Below are 22,620 nucleotides of genomic sequence, written 5' to 3'. Positions count from 1 at the left end.
AAAATAAAACAAAAGGTGACTCAACCGTGGCTAACAAGGGAAATTAGGGATAGCATAAGATCCAAGGAGAGAACATATAAACTGGCCAGAAAAAGCAATAATCCTGAGGATTGGGAGCAGTTTAGGATTCAACAAAGGAGGACAAAAGGATTAATTAAGGGGAAAATAGAATGAGAGTAAGCTTGCAGGGAACATAAAAACTGACTGTAAAAGCTTTTATAGATATGTGAAGAGAAAAAGATTGGTGAAGTCAAGCGTAGGTCCCTTGCAGTCAGATTCATGGGAATTTATAATGGGAAACAAGGAAATGGCAGACCAACTAAATACATACTTTGGTTCTGTCTTCACAAAAGGAGGACACAAATAACCTCCCAACGATGCCGGGGAACATAGGGTCTGATGAAAGGGAGGAACTGAAAGAAATCAGCATTTGTAGGGAAATGGTGTTAGGAAAATTGATGGGACTGAAGGCCGATAAATCCCCAGGGCCTGATGGTCTACATCCCAGGGTACTTAAGGAAGTGGCCCTAGAGATAGTAGATGCATTGCTGGTCATCTTCCAGAACTCGATAGACTCTGGAACAGTACCCATGGATTGGAGGGTAGCTAATGTTACCCCACTATTCAAAAAAGGTGGCAGAGAAAAAGCGGGGAATTATAGACCGGTAAGCCTGACATCGGTAGTGGGGAAAATGCTGGAGTCTATTATAAAAGATGTAATAGCAGAGCACTTGGAAAGCAGTGACAGGATCGGACAAAGTCAACATGGATTTACAAAAGGTAAATCATGCTTGTCTAATCTACTGGAATTTTGAGGATGTAACTGGTAAAATAGATAAAGGAGAACCAGTGGATGTGGTGTATTTGGACTTTCAGAAGGCTTTCGATAAGGTCCCGCGTAAGAGATTAGCATGCAAAATTAAGGCACATGGGATTGGGGGCAAGGTATTGACTTGGATAGAGAACTGGTTGGCGGGCAGAAAGCAAAGAGTTGGAATAAACGGGTCTTTTCCGAGTGGCAGACAGTGACTGGTGGGGTACCGCAAGGATCGGTCCTAGGACCCCAGCTGTTCACAATATATATTAATGATCTGGACGAGGGAATTGGATGTAATAGCTCCAAATTTGCAGATGACACAAAGCTGGGTGGGAGGGTAAGCTGTGAGGAGGATGTCGTGAAACTCCAGTACGATTTGGACAGGTTGGGCGATTGGGCAGAAACATGGCAAATGCACTATAATGTGGATAAATGTGAGGTTATCCACTTTGGTGGCAAAAACAGGAAGGCAGATTATTATTTGAATGGCAATAGATTGGGAGAAGGGGAAGTGCAAAGAGACCTGGGTGTTATTGTGCACCAGTCGCTGAAGGTAAGCATGCAGGTGCATCAGGCGGTTAAGAAGGCAAATGGTATGTTGGCCTTCGTAGCAAGAGGGTTCGAGTACAGGAACAAGGATGTCCTGCTACAGTTGTACAGGGCCTTGGTGAGACCGCACCTCGAGTACTGCGTGCAGTTTTGGTCACCTTACCTGAGGAAGGGCGTTCTTGCCATGGAGGGAGTGCAGCGAAGATTCACCAGGCTGATATACCTGGGATGGCAGGAATGACGTATGAGGAGAGATTGTGTCGATTGGGCTTATACTCACTGGAGTTTAGAAGATTGAGGGGATCTCATCGAAACCTATAAAATTCTGTCAGGTCTGGACAGACTAGATGCAGGAAGGATGTTTCGGATGGTCGGGGAGTCCAGAACCAGGGGTCATAGTCTAAGGATAAGGGGTAAGCCATTTAGGACTGAAATGAGGAGGAATTTCTTCACCCAGAGAGTGGTGAACCTGTGGAATTCTCTGCCACAGAGGGCGGTGGAGGCCAGTTCATTAAATATATTCAAGAAGGAGTTAGATATATTTCTTGAGGCTAAAGGGATCAAGGGATATGGGGAGAAGGCAGGGATGGGGTACTGAATTTGGATGATCAGCCATGATCTCATTGAATGGCAGAGCAGGCTCGAGGGGCCGAATGGCCTACTCCTGCTCCTACCGTCTATGTTTCTATGAAAACAGGGGGGAAAGGTGAACCAATTCAATCACAAGAACTGGTTGTGGGAAACATTTCTAGGCACTTTTTTTGGAAGTCAAAAAGGTTTTAAATCAACTAAACTGCATAAGTTACATATTTCTTAGTAATTCGATTGAATTTAATACCATCATTCAAGTTTTTACTTCCAAGGCCAAAGCTTCCAATGGGTATTTCCCCCAGTACAATTGAAGGGAATTACCAAGCACGTTAATGCATTCCAAGCACCAGTTTGCAGAATTTCCCAGAATGCGTTAATTGCTTTCTTTGAAGATTTGAGGAGATTTCCCCTCATCCGGTGAAGATTTGATGAAAGTCCATGAACAAACTGGAAATTGAATTCTCATTTATTTCAGGAAATGTTAACATTTAAAATACTGTTCCTTTTTCTATTTTGAACTACTCAATTTTACCTCAACAAATCAGACATCGGTGATTAACAGCACCTGTAGCTGCTACTCCCTGTGGTAGCAAGTTCCACATTCCAACACTCTCTGGGTAAAGAACTTTCTCGTCAATTCCCTATTGGATTTAGTCATTATCTTACATTTATGGCTCCGAGTTCTGGTCTCCGCAAGTGGAAACATCTACGTCTACCATATCAAACCCTTGCATAATCTTAAAGAACTCTTTCAGGTCGCCCCTCAGTCTTCTCTTTCCCAAGAGCCCCAGCCTGTTCAGTCTTTCCCAATAGTTAGGACCCCCCTCGTTCCAAATCTTTTCTGCAGCTTCTCGAGCATCTCTATATTTCTCTTTGTAATAAACATGGTTTTCAAAAATGTTTGAAGAAAAGCTACAGGTTAGATTTCAAAAGCATAATTCAGTTAACAGTTTATATGCAGTGTTTATTTATAAAAGGCCATGTGTGGTCAAATGAGACAAACAAGGACTGCAAATATGACACACCAACTGCAGCTTTTTATTTTTCCTCAGTGGAAAACAGAAACTGTGTCTCTTTGCACTTTGGTTTCTGTGTTTTGAAATACTAACTGAAATAATGAAATCAAGCAAGTTCTCAACTAGACTTGTAAATAAAAGCCATTAACTTCATTTTTGTCTAGAGAAAGCAAGTCAAGCTGCGGGATAGCTAGGTTAGGCAGGTTCGGCAGGCAAGCAGTAAGACACTATCCTATTGTTTACATTTAATGATGGTTTACTTCAGGCGAGTGGAATTCTAAATATTTGTTGGCAGGAAAATACTTGAAGCGGTGTAATATTCAGTTAACAGTTTATATGGAGTATTTATTAAGAGGCCATGTGTGAGCAAATGAGACATTTTAGCCAAAGAGTGCGCTTTGGGCCTCATTTTATTAAATGATTTTTCAGAGTTAATTTCTGGAGGTGCTTATGAATGACAGACTGGTCATTCACAAACTACATTGGCTACAAGTCTAACCCACTTTCACCAATTTTCCAAGTAATGCAAAAATTAATACTTTTTTTAAACTGATTAAAAATGAAATTGTTTTATAATTTATCATTCCAGAGAAGCAGAGGCAAAGTATTCATGCAATTGTGATAGAGGAAAACAGTACTGTACTCCTCTAGAAATTAATTGAAAGAATTCAATGCTTTGGGATGGGCAATAAATGCTGGCCTTGCTAGCGATGCCCATATCCCAAGAATGATAATGGTCCAGATTTTGCGGTCAGCAAAGTGACGCCGCTCGCCAATGACCGCAAAGAAAGCTGCTCACAAAGATCTAGCGACCTCTGTGGCATGGATTTCACCTTTGACGTTAATTTCATTCTGCAGTCATCTGTATGAGAACTCCAGCATAGAGTGATGTCATCAAGCACGCTGAGCAGCAAATCATATTGAAGGATTCTCAGACTGCAAACCAGGAAGCAAAAAGCAGGTTTTATCATTCATTTAATACTTTTTACAGAAAGAGAAATAACGATTGGGACTTACACATGGGATTAAGATAGAAACTGAAATATCAGATTTTAAAAACCATGGAATTATCATGTATTGTAGGAAATTAAACTCCACATACAAAATTAGTTTTTAGGGCCAGAGGTTGTTCAGCAGTCATTATGAATTAGTACACAACTTTTTTAAAAATTCAGTTACACCTCATTAAACAAGACTTAACTTTTTGAAGGGTTTTTACAGCGAGAATAGTGTGTAAAAAGCTCAAGTTCACGTCAATTCACTGATCCTGTGTTGATTGCATCTGCAAGGACTGTAACAGCGCACCCAGTGGAGGAGCGGGGCATCACCGCCAGCAACTTCAAGATTTCAGTGTTTAACTGCACATGTGCAGACTGCAGAAGCTACCGTCAATTTTAGAGTAATGACGGTGAATGTAAATTACATCATTGTGCAACCCTGCTACATCATTAACAAAAAAAACAACTTTTTTTATAGCACCTTCAACGTAGTGAAAATTCCCACAGTGCTTCACAGGAATATTAAAAGACAAAAAATTTGACACATAAGGAGAAATTAGGGCAGGTGACCAAAAGCTTGGTCAAAGTGTTCGGTTTAAAGCAGCGTCTTAAAAGGAAGAAAGAGGTAGAGAGGAGGAGAGGTTTGGGCAAGGAATTCCAGAGCTTAGGGCCTAGGCAACAGAAGGCACGACCACAAATGGTTGAGCCATTATAATCAGGAATGCTGAAGAGGCCAGAATTAGAGGAACGAAGATATCTCGGAGGGGCTGTGGAGCTTAAGGAGATTACAGAGATAGGGAGGGGCGAGGCCATGGAGGGATTTGAAAACAAGGATGAGAATTTTGAAATCGAGGCGATGCTTAACCGGGAGCCAATGTAGGTCAGCGAGCACATTGGCTCCCAGTTAAGCAACACCTCAATAGAGCAGAAAGTTCAATTTTTTTTGTTAACAACTAAACATAATTCTAACACAAATTTGTATGTGAGCTATTTCCTACATTACAACAGTGACTACCCTTCAAAAAGTACTTCAGTGGCTGTGAAGCGCTTTGGGACATCCGGAGGTCGTGAAAGGCACTATATAAATGCAAGTCTTTCTTTTAGTATTTTTGCACACAGCTCTTCTCAATTTACTGAAGTTGTAAATTAGTGTCAGCTCTGCAACTCTTGCGTTCATTCATTATGAAGCTGAGAACCAAGTGGCCCAAAGCTGGCATTACCATGATCACAGCACTGGCTCGGTGTAAACAAAAAGGCACCACTTGTAAAATTGCAGTTTGTTAGGCCAGCATTGAAATGTGTGGTCATATGCATGCATGTTGGGTTTATATTTTTTTACTTGCCCCCCCACCAACAAGCAATTGTGAGGTACTGTAGCTTTACGGTGTGGTGCAAACACATCTGTATTTTAACAACCATGCAACTGATTTAGTTAATGTAGTCTGTCTTATAGCAGTGCCGGCTTTTAATGACTTGGTGCTGCACTTGCAAATAAACATTGAAGATGGCATTAAGAGTCTGTTAATGAAGGAACCTTATTTAGTATTTGTAATGGACTCCAAGGAAAATGAATTTTCTTTCGTTCAACAAATAAGTGCGGAGGTCATAAATAAACACAGAAAATGCTGGAGATACTCAGCAGGTCAGGCAGCATCTGTGAAGAGAGAAACAGAGCTAACGTTTCAGGTCGATGACCTTTCATCAGAACTGAAAAAAAGCAGGAAATGGAACAGATTTTAAAGCAAGTGTAGGGGCTGGGAAAGGGGGGGGGGCGGGGGGAGGGGGATGAAAGAACGAAAGGGAAGGTCTGTGATAGGATAGAAGGCAGGAGAGGTTAAGAGACATTGAGAGATATTCAAGGCAAAAGGAAATGGTAATGGGACAGGTTAAGAAACAAAGGATGGCTCTAGATGAAGTGTAAATTGTGCTGGCAGAATGAAAGACAGCTGCCATGTGGGAGAGAAGACATAAACAAAGGGTGTGGATAAAAAATATTTCTGATAGGGGCCGAGGTTATGATCTGAAATTATTGAACTCTATGTTGAGTCCAAAAGGCTGTAAAGTGCCTAATCCAAAAGAGGAGATGCTGTTCCTCGAGCCTACGCCGAGCTTCAGTGGAACAATGCAAGAGGCCGAGGATGGGGAGGTCCGAGTGGGAGTGAAGCGGTGAATTGAAATGACAGGCGACCAGAAGCTCTGGGTCCCCCTTACGGACTGAACGGAGGTGTTCCGCAAAGCGGTCACCCAATCTGCATTTGGTCTCCCCAATGTAGAACAGACCACATCGTGAGCAGCGAATACAGTATACTAGATTGCAAGAAGTACAAGTAAATCGCTGTTTCACCTGGACAGGGTGTTTGGGGCCCTGGACAGTGGGAAGGGGGAAGGTGGGCATGTGTTGCATCTCCTGCGCTTGCACGGGAAGGTGCCGGGCGATGGGGAAGGGGTGCTGGGGATGATAGAGGAGTGGACAAGGGTGTCGCGGAGAGCGGTCAACTTTGTTTCTTAACTTGTCCCATTACCATCTCCTTTTGCCTTGAATATCTCTCAATGTCTCTTAACCTCTCCTGCCGTCTATCCCATCACAGACCTTCCCTTTTGTTCTTTCATCCCCCTCCCCCCCTTTCCCAGCCCCTGCACTTGCTTAAAAACCTGTTCCATTTCCTGCTTTTTCCAGTTCTGACAAAAGGTCATTGACCTGAAACGTTGGCCCAAAAATTCGGGTCTCCACGGGCGAGTACGCACGGGGTACTCATGCATGGGCCCGATGGAAGTGCTGGTTTCTTGCATGCACTGCGTGGGAAACCGGCACTTCCGTTCCTCTGAACAAGGGGTTCAGAGGTCAAACGCGTGCGCGTGGGAGTCTGCGCGAGCGCTTTGAACTTACGTTTTTTGTTTTTTTGTTTTTTTTTAAAAACAGGTTTTTCCGTGAGGCTAAGTCTTTACATTTTAGAAATGTAAAAACCAGGCATAGGGCTTGCATTTTAAAAGGTAAGTGGCCAATTCATTAAAATTAAAACATTTTTTCCACAGGTTTATTATTTTTAAATACTTTAAAGCAAGGTATGTTTATTTTTAGCCCCGTTTGAATATATAAAAAAATTTTCAAAAATTTAAATTATTGTTTAATACAGTTATTTAATGTAATTTATAGTTTATTTAAAAAGTGTGATTTTTTAAAATTTATTTGAAGGTTTACTACTATTTTGGGGCTGTAGTATTTGTAAGTTTTGACAGGTCTTCCTGTCACTACTTATGAATGGGCTTTTCCCTGCGCCGATTGGCTGCCCATGGCCCACGTAATCCCAGGGGATGCATCGCACTAACTGCGCCCCTGGGACACGCAAGCACTGCGCGCCGGCAGCTGGGCCAGGCCCCGGAGCGGAATTCCACGGGGCCCTACAGCTCAACTGTCAGTGCGCAAGGCAAGTGCAGGTCGGGGGCTTGCACCCGCGGGAAGTCCCCGACCCGAATTTCTGGGCCGTTAACTCTTTCTCTCTTCACAGATACTGCCTGACCTGCTGAGTGTTTTCAGTATTTTCTGTTTTTGTTCAATATTTAATGTATTATCTGCACTGGACATTTGGGCAGCACAGTAGATCGACACCGCTGGGAGTATGAGTCATTTAAAAAAAAAAAAACATGATCATGTCTTGGGTTGGGTCACCACTGCTCCAGATACAAAACTTAAAAGCTTTTACAGCATTCTGGTTTTCTAAAGTCAATCCATGAACTTTGGATGATCCTCTACGTAACAGTCTTATGTGAAGGTCATGGCTAGGTAAAGCTGCCAGAAACACCCAGACAAAACATCTTCCAATTAGCATGGAATAATCTCCACATTATGTAAAATTGAAGACATTTCATTTTAGGCGTCAGGTCAAAATCTCTACTGGTCAGCATAGCTGGTTTCTGATTTTCCACAATGGTTTACACGGTTTTCTACCCTGCAGATCTATCATTTGCAGGTATTCTAATGAAAGAAGCAAAAACCTGCCAATATAACTGTGAAAGCAGCCTTCAGAGTACTAGAAAGGCCAGAGTCTTAAAGAAATGGAACATCCACTTACCATGACCAAAATGACTGGACAAAAATTTAGCAACTTTGCAGGATTAGGCTCCAATTCACAGTACATTACTCGAGGCTGCCAAATACTTTCCATGTTCTAAAAAAAAATGTACGCTACTTTTTAAAAAAATATACACAAAATAGATAAATACGTTTTCCCAAGACTACTCCAAATATTTACCACTCTGAGCCAGGAAGGTGGGAACTAAAGTAAGAAAAGTTTGAGAAATTCTTTGAATCTCCAACAGAGACTGGTTAGCTTTGAAACCACATTGATCACTCCTTTTCTCTAAATTAATGCAAGTTCAGTTTTGAGGATCTCTTCAAAACGCAGAGCCACACGTCCAGGTCTTCTATAAACCCTCTTCAAAGCATGTGTCCGTTTCAATTTAGAGTACCCTACTTGTATGCAATACTGTAAAGGCACACTGGTATGTCACTGATGAAACTCAGAGCAAAATAACTCGAGTTCACTTCGAGTATGAAAGTTTCATTCAGAGGAATTTCCAAAAACAGACCTAAGCGTGCGACGATGTGTTTGAGCAACACGGTGTTGTCATAACACATGAATGCAAATTTGAGAGATTGTTTACCAGGATGAACTCCCCCGCGCTTCTTCGAAATAGTGGGCGCGTGAGCGAGATCCAGTTCTGCCCAACTCCCATTTTTAGAATTCATGACAAGAGGGCGAGTACATTGGCGATTTATTCAACCGGGACATCGTCACATTCAGCATCTCCACTCATCTTGTGGAAAGTAAATAATTGGTTGTTGGTGACATCAATCCAAACTTGGGTGCATCATGGTAAAAACAGAACACCAAGTTTGTTGGTTAAGGTGCCACAAAGCACTCTCCATCCAAAGCCCATTGCTCTGGTTCAGTGATCTGGTTTTCGAAGTACCAAAGCGTTGCCCACACTGCTCAAACCTCACGTATACTTGGGTACCAATCTGCTGTACCTGGATCCATAATCCAGGAACATGGATACTCCACTGCGCAAGACAGAAAAGCCTGTAAAATCAAACCCGCCACCTCGATTATATGGCATGTCCCAAGATCACCCAAGCCAATAGCATCTACCAATTTCACCTAATCCATTACCTTGGTACAGGGAACAGTACATCACAGACCAGATTTGCAGCACTTACTGAATAAATTTTGCCAAGCACATTTGGTATGCAGGGACACTCAATTATACAGTAACATGAGTATACATTTCCACTCAGTATCCAATCTTACATTACGAAATAAATCTTGTGGTCTTGTAAAACTAATAATAGACTTTTCCTACTTTGTATTTTCCTAGCCAACAACTCCATCCCTCTGCAAGGCTGCTGTCTGAGGCTGAACCAGACCGTTTGCAACCTTAAGTGTCCTATTTGACCATGAGCTGAGCTTCCAACCCCATAACCTCTCCATCACTAAGACCGCCTACTTCCATCTCTATCACCCATCTCCACCCAGCCTCAGCTCATCGGCTGCCGAAATCCTGATCCATGCTTTCTGTACCGAGACTCTACTATTCCAGTGCTCTCCGAGCCAGCCTCCCACCTTGCACCCTCTGTAAACTTGAACTCATCCAAAACTCTGCAACCTGTATCCTAACTCACACCAAGTCCCATTCACCCATCACCCCTGCGCTTGCTGACCTATATTGTCTCCCAGTCCAACAATGCCTCGATTTTAAAATTCTCATCTTTGTTTTCAAATCCTTCCACAGCTTCTCCCCTCCCCAACTCTAACCTCCTCCAGCCCTACAACCATCCGAGATCTCATTCCCGATTTTCTTCATTCAACCATTGGTGACCATGCCTTCAGCTACCCAGGCCCTAATATGTGGAATTATCTCCCTAAACCTCTCTGTCTCTCTACCCTCCTTTAAGATGCTCTTTAAATCCTACCTCTGACCAAGCTTTTGGTCACCTGTCCCAATCTCTCCTTATGGAGGTTTGGTGTCAAATTTTATTTGATAATCAATCCTGTGAAGCACCTTGGGATGTTTTGCCATGTGAAAGGTGCTATGGAAATGCAAGTTGGTGGCATTTGGAAAGAACAACAGAGAAGGCACAGGAGACAGATAGTGAAGAACCTCCTGAACTATGAACCAACATTTCTTATCTATAAAAGCTCCTGGAGTGGAGTGGCTCAGTTGATTAGAACACTGTATTCCATCTCTAGAAACTATGCTCAAATCCAATCTAGACAAAAGGAATTGAAGTGGGAGAATAGAATAACAGTCACTATATTCTACTGTAGGACAAACTGCATTTCGAAATAATCAGGTCTCACACACTGCAGAATGCAAAGTCCCATTGTGCATTATAATAAAATAGATTGACCATTACAGGCTTGTGCTTTCCTACAGATAATTATGAAACTTCTATTGCAAAAATGTAGTACTTCCTAGAAAATTGGTCAAGGAACGAGATTTACTACTTTGGGAAATAGGAATAAATCATTGTGGTGCATCCATGTACATGTTAAATGTATAATTTAAGGCAATTGGCAAAGAACCAGAGGCAACATGAGGAAATCATTTTTTTTTTAATGCAATTATGATGACCTGGAATGCACTGTCTGAAAGGGCAGTGGAAGCAGATCCAGTAACAACTTTCAAAAGGGAATTGGATAAATACTTAATGGGGGGGGGGGGGGGGGTTTGCAGGGCTATGGGGAAGAGCAGGGGAGTGGGACTAGTACTAAGAGCCAGCACAGGCACAATGGGCCGAATGGCCTCCTCCTGTGCTGTATCATTCTAAGATTCCATAATGAATCACCTTCAGTAAATATTTACAGATTGTTCCACAGAGCAACTTCATATATTGGATCAACTGGAACCCGACTGATAGATACCCAGGAGGCAGCAATGGAACCGATGAAATGTATTCGATCTGCAGCCTGGGCTTTTTTCCTGGAAGAAAAAACAGAAGTGTAGGATGCACTCAATAATTCATTTGACTAAATGCTGGTTAATCATCAGTTTATCTTGGGTCCTTGTACTACAGGAAACATAACTATCAAGACTGCCTAAATTGCTCTGAATGAGGTATGTATCTTGCAGCTACACATGCAAGTTTGACTCAAATGGTAGCAGAGTCATTAGATTATGGGTTCCAGCTCCGCTCAATGGACTTCAGCATAATCTCAGCTGACACTTCAATGCAGTAGAGTGCTGCAATGTCAGATTTCAGATGAAACATTAATAGATTCCTTGGTAGCATCATAGACAATATTTATCCCTCAACCAACAAAAACATATTCGCTACTCATTTAGCCAACTGCTGTTTGTGGAAAAATTGGCTGGGAATTGGGAAGTCCCGAGGTCATGAAAGGCTTTATATAAATGCAAATTTTTGCTAACATTGTAGAAACACTCCAGTTCTGACTTGTGTGGCAGCACATGAAACAATAGGATAATGTCTTAATCCAAATGAAACTAGAAAATGACAATTATAAACTCTGGGTCAGTCCAAAAGACCATCCCATCAGATTCCCAAATTAAATATGGCTGATCTGCACCAAGTGTTTTCAGTGTGAAGAACGCTAAGCCGAGGGGTCCTATCCGAGGGTAGTTCTCCTCTACTGGCCCAATAATTACCTCGTTGAAAGTATCGAGTATCATCCTTCCTGGACGATAAGAATTCAGCGCTGTCGAACATCATTGGATCCCTAGTGCAGTCAGAGGCCAGCGAGTCCCCTGCATCAACTGAAATCATTGAGTTCTCAGCACCATGGGGTGAAAGCACATGTTCAATCATGTCCTACAGAGCCTGCGATTCTTATCTTTACTGTCTGGTCTATCTTCTCTACTGAATAATTAAGTATACACAGTGCAACCATTTCTTCCAGGTACATTTTGTGAATCAGAGGCAAATTTGGCAAGTTACAGTATCATGTTTAGGCAAAAAGCTTTTAATGCTACTATTTTATATGCCAGCAACCATGAATGGACTATTGCATTTTAAAATCAACAATGGTATGTGACTTGGGATGAAATCTGGAGGGGATGGTGCTCAAGATTTTGTTGCTTTCGTCCTAATCAGTGATACAGATTTCAGGATGAAGTTCGTTGCATGAGTTTTTAAACAGTGCATTCTGTAGATCATACATATTGCAGCCACAGTGCGCCAGTGATGATGGGGATGGATATTGATTCCAGTGGCATAGATCAGGCAACCTGCTTCCTCGATGGTATCAAGCTTAAGAGTTGTTGAGACTGCACCCAGTCAGGTGGTGAGCATTCTAACACACTGATGACTGGAGCCTTGTGGATGTCGCAGAGGCTTCGAGAGATCAGATGAACCACAGGTCACAAAGCACCCTGCCCTTGTAGCCATGTTGTTGATATGGCTGGTCCAGTTACACTTCTGGTGAACAACAACCCTCAATGTTGATGGTGGGGAGTTGCCAATGGTGGAACAATTGAAGGCCAGGAGGAGGTGACTATGCCTCCTCTTGTTGGAGAAGCATTACTTGGCACTTGCGTAGCATGAATGTTTCACGCCACTCGTCAGCCCAAGCCTAGGTGTTAAAGGTTCTGCTGTAGGCTGGCACAGGCGGCTTCATTATCAGAGCAGTTCCAAATGAAACTTAACACTAGAATTATAAGCAAAAGCAGCCCCACACCTGACTTTATAAAAGGATGTAATGTCATCAATGAAGCAGCTGATGATGTAACCCAAAGATACCTCCGTGAGAAACTCCTGCTGCGATGCCCTGGGGCCTCCAGCAACCCAGGACCATCTTCCTTTTTGTCAGTTGAGAATGCAACCACAAAAGGCTGACTGCCAAAGATCTCAGTTCTGCTCAGGTTCCTTGGTGCCATACTTGGTCAAATGCTGCCTTGATAAGAGGGCAGTTAATCTCAGCAGTCTTCTGGCATTCAGCTCTTGCATCTAATTCGGGATCAAGGCCGAGTGGTGCTGGTGGAACCTGAACGGAGTGTCAGCGAGCAGGATATTTTGAGTAGGTGTTGGTTAGTGGCACTTGGGTCCTTTCATCACTTGGCTGATGATTAGGTGCTCAATAGTACAAATTTAACTGGGCAATTACTCTACATTTTGTGGATAAGATATACTTTGAAACCTACCCAGTAATGTGGAAAATTGTCCATGTCATAGCTGCACTGGAAGAGCTTGGCGAGTGTGGCCATGGCCCTTTATGGAGTGCAGGTATTTAGTACTGTTGTCAGAACCCTTCGTTTTTGTTGTGTCCAGTGCAATCAGATTAGTTAATACCATGTGGACTGAATCAAATTGTCTGGACACTGGCGCTCATCGTGACCTTGGGAGGGATCAAGTGGAATCGTCCAAACTATTTTGGCTGTAGTCACTGGTCAACACATCAACCTTGTCTCTTGAGCCCATGTGCTGAGCTCAGCCATAGTTGAGGATTGGTGTCGTTTCATTCCCGATTGTCCACCACCATTCTCAATTGCATTTCCTATAGCTACAAAGCTTTGCTCGGATCTCTTGGTTGTGTGATAACTCAGTTCTATCTGCAGTTTGTGCGCTTAGCTTGGGAATAGCATGGGTAAATATGATTAGCACAATTGCTTGCATAGAGGGTAAATACCAACACAGACTGGTTGAGCCAAATTGCCCATTTCCATTTTGCAACTTGTATGCATTTCAATGCAGGCATGTCGCATCACTGGGTTGGTGCCTTACTCGGGTACACCTAGTGCTGCTCCATGTTTCTTCATTCACCATTAAACCAGGGTCGGTCTCCCAGCTTTATGGTGATGAAGGAGTGAGAGATGTCCCAGGCCACAAGCTTACGCATTGCAGTGGTATAAAATTCTGTGTTGCTGATGGTCCACAGCACAAGATGGATGCCTCGTTTTGGGCTACTAGATCGGTCCCTGTTTCGAACCACTTAGCACACAGTACTTAGCGGTGAAGTTGAGACCTGTTCACAAGGATTGTGTGGCAGTCACAATGGTGTTACGAGAAGGCGTATCTGCAACAGGTAGTTGGTAAGGAAGAGATCAAGTTAATCCCTCATGCCCATTCCTTCACTACCTGACAATCCCAGTCTGGCAGTTATGTCCTTCAGGACTCAGCCAGCCGTCAGTGGTGGCACAACCAAACCACTCTTGGTAGTGGACATTGAAGTCCCGCACCCAGAATACATTATGTAACTTTGCTTCCTCAACTACTGTTCAACATGGACGAGTACTGATCCGTCGGTAATGGTAAGACACAAAGCTGGAGATTCATGATCACTTGGGAGAATTCACTGCACAGAAAGTGCATTTTTTAAACTTATAAAGAACCACTATTCAATTTATCATCTCACAGCAGTCAGTGAAATTATTCTTCTCAAAAAGATAAAATTTATTTTTTATTTACACAAGCCCTAAATTTAACACTACACATCTTGTTTCAAATGTAAATTATTTTCTCTGCACCAGTGTACAATTTTAATTCGGCTGTACTCATCCAAGATGCGCTAACAAAATTTGTGTACCAAACACGCAAAGTTCCAAGTCATAATAGATAGGAACGAGGTTACCATCAGCTATCTGGTAATGGGAATGGAAACCTGTGTTGCAATGTTGCCGTATACTGTGATAGTGCTAGATCAATATATCCAACAATCATAAGGTTAACAAAACATATGCTCAGCACAAATTAATTAACTTCAGCTAGTAATTGAGTTACATTTAAAAATGCTTACAAATCTAAATGTTCAATTTTTACAGAAGTGTTTCACAACTAATGATTTCTCTCACTCATATTCTCGGAAACCAGAGTTTCATAGCACAGTAATGTAGCAACAAGTAATGTCAAAAATCTGCAGCACTAGATATTTTTAACCAATTGGAGAACATTTAAGTGGACAACGCTGCATTAGTTTACACTTGGCCGATTTGGTCTGATTAGGACTACACACTCAAACTTGTCTTTTCATTTTATGGATGCTGACTGACCAGCTGTACATGTAACATTTTTCACAGCACATTTTAATACTGTGAACTGAGTTATAGCTAAAACGTACTAGCTCTGACATGCTCAAATTATTGCTGAAATTAAATAAATAAATACTAATTTACCATGGGGAAATTTCAAGTTGGCAGGCTACAGCACAAGAGTATCAAATGTGCTGCAGATTATTTGCAATAATCACTATTAAAAGTTTAAAGCTGGGGCATACACCAAAGCAGAAGGAATGGAATACCCAGTTTATTCCACTCAAAGAAAATGTTTCTCAACATCTTGCTCAGTTGAGTTATATGGTCTTGATCATCAATGGAATGAACTTAATAATCCTTCTCACCTTACTGTGATAATATTCTCAACTCTGGGTCAGAGGTTGTGGGTTCAAGCCCCACATCGGGATTCCAATGTCCAACACTACAATGCAATACTGACGGAGTATTGCGCTGTTACAGGTGACGTCGTTAAAGAGGCACTGGGTTCCTGCTGAACTCATTAAATATCCCAGAGTATTATTCAAAAAGAGCAGAATGTTCCAGCTATTCATCTCAACCTATACCATTGTGAAAAAATGAACTGTGCATCCATTTAATTAGGGTTTGTGGGATGTCATTGGTGCAGAATGGCTGCCAGAGAGACTTGGCCAACAGTCAGTGCTCTATAAAAAATAACGGCGATGAGACACTGATGTAATAAAGCACTGTAGGAGGTCCAAGTAACTTACTTTTCATACCATGTATCCTCTATTTATCCCAGTCTTAATGATCAAATGAAAGTTACTGCTGGTTAACAAGAGTAAAATCCAAATATCACTCTTTCCAGCAAAGCACCAAAACCAAATTAACTTTTTGGCTCCTCAAACAATGGCAGTGATTTTCAACTGCTAGCGCCCATTCATGACTGAAAAGCAAGTGAGCAGCAGTGGAAGAACCGCGGATGCGCCTTGGAGCTTAATGGCCACCTGATGCTATTATCAGGCGGCCCTGTAAACGGGTGTACATCACACCCACTAGAAACAGGTGGGACGATAGCAAAATACTGCAGATGCTGGAAATCCGAAATAACAACAGAAAATGCTGGAAAAGCTCAGCAGGCCAGGCAACATCTGTGAAGAGAGAAATATAGTCAACATTTCGGGTCGAAATCCTTTGTCAAGACTGAAGAAGCACAGGAAATGAAACAGATTAAAGTAATGAAGATGAACAAGGTTGAAGAGCCAAACGGAGATCCCGCCGAAGAGAAGAGCAGAACTTCAAGGTAGGCATTCCTAGAAGAGCTGTGGCAGTGAACCAAACACCAGTATTTTGTTATCGTACTAGTGTTTGGTTCACTGCCACAGCTCTTCTAGGAATACCTACCTTGAAGTTCTGCTCTTCTCTTCGGCGGGATCTCCGTTTGGCTCTTCAACCTTGTTCATCTTCATTACTTTAATCTGTTTCATTTCCTGTGCTTCTTCAGTCTTGACAAAGGATTTCGACCCGAAATGTTGACTATATTTCTCTCTTCACGGATGTTGCCTGGCCTGCTGAGTTTTTCCAGCATTTTCTGTAGAAACAGGTGGGATACTGTGTAGGATTCGCAAAATCCAGAAAATACAGTCTAGATTGGTAAAAACCCCTGAAATGGCCACATTGTGAGAACACAAGATGGAGTTGGCAGTTCTCATGGCTCAGTTCAAAAGGACACACCAGCAGTATCTTACAGCAGCCTGAGTCATCACCGATTAGAAGATTCCAGAACTTACTGCTATTGATATGATAATATGGTTACAGCAGTAACGAACTCGTAAACAAAAAGTATTTGCACCTGGAGGTGCGCTAATTGCTAGCAAAACGCAAACCCATCTCTGAAATCGCTGAGCACAGGAAAAAAAAACATTATCTGTACCAAAACTCAGAGGGACACAGGACAGATCCCATCAGTTTCATTTACAAGACATTAAAATAAAGTACTTGCTTGTGTCAAAGCAGCCTGCCCATTACCGTGACAAAAGAAAACCCCTGATTTGGCACCGAGATAAGGACAAGGAAACAGTATTACTGTGGAGGGAGAATCGACAGCAAGACCTTTTTTTCCATTCAGTGAGATTCAGACAGATCCATCACAGATTCACACAGACACAAGGTCAAGGACAGAGCGGGGAGGACCCACAAGATTGTGCAGGAGGAGAGAGATTCAGACAGATCCACAAGATTCACCAGAAGCAGTGAAGTCCAAGTCCAGAGACCATCAGGAGTTCGAAGGTCGAGTGGAGAGGAGACGGTTCGAGGAGTTCGGAGGACTTTCAAGATTGTGCAGGAGAGCGGGTTCAGGAGCCGGTCCCATGAGGAAGATCGGAGATGCCGGACGTCACAGGAGTACCAAGATTAAGGACGGTTTTAAAACTCTGGTGAGCATAAAGGCCCAACTCTACCTAACTGACATAGTTGAGGTATATTTTAGCAACGGGAGGGTTTGTAACATTAAGGGTTTGTAATTCAGGTGTGTGATTTATCCCTCGATGTGTCCGTGCGCTTTTCCCACCCCCGTTTTTCCCAGCCCTGTTCCTGGGACTAGGGACAGGGTCACTGGCAAGGCTTGGAAGCTAAGCAGAGCCAGGCCTGGTTAGTACCTGGAGGGGTGGCCATCAGGGAAGACCAGGTGCAGAAGGTCACGGAAGGAGCCCCGAGGAGGGGCGGTTGGTGAGAAGGTCACGGAAGGAGCCCCGGGAGGGGCGGCTGGTGAGCAGGCCCAGGCGTTGGGCTGAAGATTGTCGGGCAGGAGGAATGGTGGAAATGGAATGGCGGTGCACACAGACGCAGCGGCTTTGCTTCTCCCAGGACGGTGCTATTTACGTTAATGTTAATGTTATTTGTACTGGACTCATGGGAGCTTGCAAGATCACATTTCGTTGTACTTGTGCATTGTACAATGACAATAAAGTTGAATTATTATTATTAAGAGGATAAAGTTGAATGCTGCAATTTAATCCTGTCTTTAGAACCAGTTTGCGGTGGCCTGGTATTATCAAATCTTTCATTTGGTTATAGCTTGCAGCTCACTCCCAGGCATCTTGTTGTCTATAATGGATCCTGTTACATTTGTCACTGTCCTTTTTTGGAACAGATTACAAGCTGCGCATTATTAAACATAGCATTTTTTTAATGCAGACTTTTCTCATTCCAATGTAATTTTCTCTTAAAATCAATTACAAACCAGAAAATTTGTATCTTCATTTCAGCAACAGCCAGCAAAGTAGAAATCAATTGGAAAAGTTAAACAATTTACAGATTTGTAAAAGCACATTCCTGCTTGTCCCCAAATGGAAGAACTAAAATTAAAAATAGTGGATGCATTGGTTGTCATCTTCCAAAATTCTATAGAGTATGGAACAGTTCCTGCAGATTGGAGGGAGGCAAATGTAACCCCACTATTTAAAAAGAGGGAGAGAAAACAGGGAACTACAGACCGACCGGTTAGCCTATCAGTAGTAGGGAAAATGCTAGAGTCTATTATAAAAGGATGTGATAACAGGACACTTAGAAAATATCAATGGGATTAGACAAAGTCAACATGGATTTATGAAAGGGAAATCATGTTTGACAAACCTACTGGAGTTTTTTGAGGATGTAACTGGTAGAATAGATAAGAGAACCAGTGGATGTGGTGTATTTGGATTTTCAGAATTAAAGCACATGGGATGGGGGGTAATATACTGGCATGGATTAAAAATTGAATAACAGACAGGAAACAGAGAGAAGGAATAAATTGGTCTTCTTCAGGCAGTGACTAGTAGGGTAACGCAGGGATCGGTGCTTGGGCCCCAGCTCGTCACAATATAGATCAAGGATTTGGAGGAGGGAACCAAATGTAATGGCCCAGAACTTCGGGTCTCCACGGGTGAGTACGCACGGGGTACTCACCCGTAGGCCCGATGGAAGTGCCGGTTTTCTGCATGCACTGCGCATGCGCAGGAAACTGGCACTTCTGTTCCCCTGAAAGAAGGGGTTCAGAGGTCAAATGCGTGCGCAAGAGAGGCAGCACGTGCGCATCGAACTTACCCTCCCGGGAAAACTTGCAAAAAAAAGCCTCCAGAAGTTAGACATATAAAAAGCAGTCGCAAGGCCTGCTTTTTACAAGGTAAGTGGTGAATTAATTAAAACATTTTTTCCACAGGTTTTTTATTTTTAAATACTTTAAAGAAAGGTAAGTTTATTTTTAGCCCCGTTAGAAAATAAAATTATTTTTTCTAAAATTTAAATTGTTTAAAATAATTTCATGTAACTTATCATTTATTTTTAAAATGTGATTAAAAAAAAAAATTCTTTGAAGATTTAGTGATGTTTTGGGGCTCATAGTATTTAAATTTGACAGCCCTTCCTGTCAAACTTATGAATGAAGCATTCCCTGCTCCGATTGGCTCCCCATGGCCCACATGATCCCATGGGACACATCAAACTAACCGCGACCGAGATACGCAAGCACTGCGCGCCAGCAGTTGGAGCAGGCCCAGGATCAGAATTCCACGCGGGCCCACAGCCAAACGGCCGGTGCGCAATGTAAGTGCAGGTCGGGCGCTTACACCCGCGGGAGGCTCCCGACCCAAATTTCTGGGCCATTATTTCCAAGTTTGCTGACGACATGAAACTAGATGGGATTTTGAGTTGTGAGGATGCAGAGGATTCAAGGCAATTTAGACAAGGTGAGTGAGTGGGCAAATACATGGCAGATGCAGTACATGGCAGATGCAGTATAACGTGACGTTATCCACTTCGGTCGGAGAAACAGAAAAGGTAGAGTATTATTTAAATGGTGATAGATTGGGAAATGTTGATGTACAAAGGGACCTGGGTGTCCTTCTACACCAGTCACTGAAAGCAAACATGCAGGTGCAGCAAGCAGTTAGGAAGGCAAATGGTATGTTGGCCTTCATTGAAAGAGGATTTGAGTACAGGAGCAAGGATGCCTTACTACAATTATATAGGGCCCTGGTGAGACCACACCTGGAATACTGTGTGCAGTTTTGGTCTCCTTACCTAAGAAAGGATATACTTGCCATAGAGGGAGTGCAGCGAAGGTTCACCAGACTGATTCCTGGGATGGCAGGACTGTCGTATGAGGAGAGATTGGGTCGACTAGGCCTGTATTCACTGGAGTTTAGAAGAATGAGAGGGTATCTCATTGAAACGTATAAAATTCTGACAGGGCTAGACAGACCGGATGCAGGGAGGATGTTTCCCCTGGCTGGGGGAGTCTAGAACCAGGGGTCACAATCTCAGGATACTGGGCAGGACATTTAGGATTGAGATGAGAAATTTCTTCCCTCAGAGGGTGGTGAACCTGTGGAATTCTCTACCACAGAAGGCTGTGGAGGTCAAGTCACTGAATATATTTAAGGAGATAGATAGATTTCTAGACACAAAAGGCATCAAGGGGTATAGGGAGAGAGCAGGAATATGGTTTTGAGATAGAGGATCAGCCATGATCATACTGAATGGTGGAGCAGGCTCAAAGGGCCTACTCCTGCTCCTATTTTTCTATGTTTCTAAAACAAGAAGCACAAATGCACCTGGTTCACAGCAAACCACAAATGTAATGACCTTCTTGCATTACAAAAAAAGCCTGATGGCGACAATTGCACTAGACATTCATACCTGGCATCAATATGAACCTGGTATAACCATCTCACGACATGTTATCATCAATCTGTACTTTGAACTTAGGCAAAGTGAATCTATATGCATGTTTGCACCCCACCCCTCCAGTCTCAAGATGATATGGTAGTTAGTATAAAATGAACAAACATTTGCAAATGTTGCCTATTTTCTACGAAAAAGTCATCTCTTTTACTGATATCTAACTCAATAAAATGTTAACACTCCCATTTATAAACAGTAGAAGATGATCAACATAGAAGATAGGAGGAGTAGGCCATTCGGCCGCTCGAGCCTGCTCCGCCATTTAATGAGATCATGGCTGATCATCCAAATTCAGTACCCTGTCCCTGCTTTCTCCCCATATCCCTTGATCCCTTTAGCCTCAAGAAATATATCCAACTCCTTCTTGAATATATTTAATGAATTGGCCTCCACTGCCTTCTGTGGTAGAGAATTCCACAGGTTCACCACTCTCTGGGTGCAGAATTCCTCCTCATCTCTGTCCTAAATGGCTTACCCCTTATCTTTAGACTGTGACCCCTGGTTCTGGACTCCCACACCAAGAACATCCTTCCTGCATCTAGTCGGTCTCGTCCTGTTAGAATTTTGTTAAGTTTCAATGAAACCCCCTCTCATTCTTCTAAACTCCAGCGAATAGAAGCCCAATCGGCCCAATCTCTCCTCATACGTCATTCCTGCCATCCCAGGTATCAGCCTGGTGAATCTTCGCTGCACTCCCTCCATGGCAAGAACATCCTTCCTCAGATAAGGCGACCAACTTGATGAAAAACTTAAGGATTCTACTTGGCGCCATTAAAATTACCAATCTTCACATAGATGCACTCTCCAAGGGAGAGTTCCAATCAACATAAAACAATTGAAAAATTGCATCACAAACTCTGAAAATACTATGATAAATAAAACTTTCAATGTCCAATTTGTAATTCACCAAACATAAATGTTAAAGTTCATTACTCGAGCAAGAAATTATCACAGAACACCCACCATATGGGTCACGAAGCAACATTTTCAATACTAAACTCCTCAGCTACAACTGAAGATACAAATTGTTGGAGAATCTTGTATTGCACAAATGCTAGTTCAGTAAATAGTCTAAATAAAAAAAGGTACTTGACCAGCAAATGAACAAAGAAACTAGAATTATTTTACATATGGACAGTTTCCAATGCAAATTTGTACTACAGGTACTCTAAAAAAGCCATCAGAAATTCTGGCTGGCCCAACTGTTGGAAAGTTCATGGCTAAACTTATCATTTTCAATTCGCATTAATTGAGAACACTTGGTTGGAACTTCATTTTTTTATAAATTCCAAGTATAACAAAATACAGGCATTTTTATTGAGAAAGCACTGCTGAACTGTCAGCGACCTACTGCAGAACTGAAAATCTTGAGGCTGAAGTTAGTTTCCTTTGCCTGAAACTACAAATTCAGATGTGAAATGGACCTGAACACGTGGTAAACACACATTATTCTAGCATCTCTTACCAAATTACAAATTTTATGTTGCACCCCACCCCTGCTAAGAATCTGATGGAAAGCTCCCAGAGATAAAAACTCTGGCATAAATACAGCCGTCCTGCAAGTTTTGTTGAGGGCCTAATCAGAGCAGTGTAGCTAAAATAACCATCTTAACTGAATAGAGACCTGTTGCTGAAGCTCTCATCCATGCATTTATCACCTCCAAATTTGATTATTCCAATGCTTTCCTGGCCCATTTCCCCATCCTCCACCCACCAAAAACACTGCTGCACCAAGTCCTATTCACACATCATCCCCGCCCTTGCTGACAGAACCTCACAGTCGCCCATAACTTGAAATTTTAAATCCTCATTCTTGTCTTTAAATCTTTTCATGGCCTCATTTCCCCCAGCCCTCTCCCCCATCTCTGTAACCTCCTCCAGCCCCCGTCTCCAGTCCACAGATTCAGGCCTATTGCACATTTCCCCAGCATCCCCCCACCCCACCATTGCTGGCTGTGCC

General features: G+C 42.6%; 1 protein-coding gene across 4 annotated transcripts in view; it reads right to left on the bottom strand.

Annotated features, from left to right (window-relative positions):
- Positions 1-22,620, bottom strand: part of LOC147111934 (sister chromatid cohesion protein PDS5 homolog B-like) — a 249,945-nt gene that overhangs the window by 213,023 nt on the left and 14,302 nt on the right. The window contains exon 1 of one of the 4 annotated variants that reach the window (XM_085999337.1): positions 10,819-10,958. The exons of the other annotated variants lie outside the window; for them this stretch is intronic. The gene's annotated coding sequence lies outside the window, so the exon portion shown is untranslated. Of the gene's footprint in view, positions 1-10,818; positions 10,959-22,620 lie in introns of those variants that run through there. 4 annotated transcript variants of the gene reach the window in all.

Source organism: Somniosus microcephalus, chromosome 10, assembly GCF_052327205.1.
Source record: "Somniosus microcephalus isolate GS21.2 chromosome 10, FLI_Smic_1.0, whole genome shotgun sequence".
Lineage (NCBI taxonomy): Eukaryota > Metazoa > Chordata > Chondrichthyes > Squaliformes > Somniosidae > Somniosus > Somniosus microcephalus.
The sequence above is the reverse complement of the archived record's forward strand: the minus strand, read 5'-3'. Positions and strand labels throughout refer to the sequence as shown.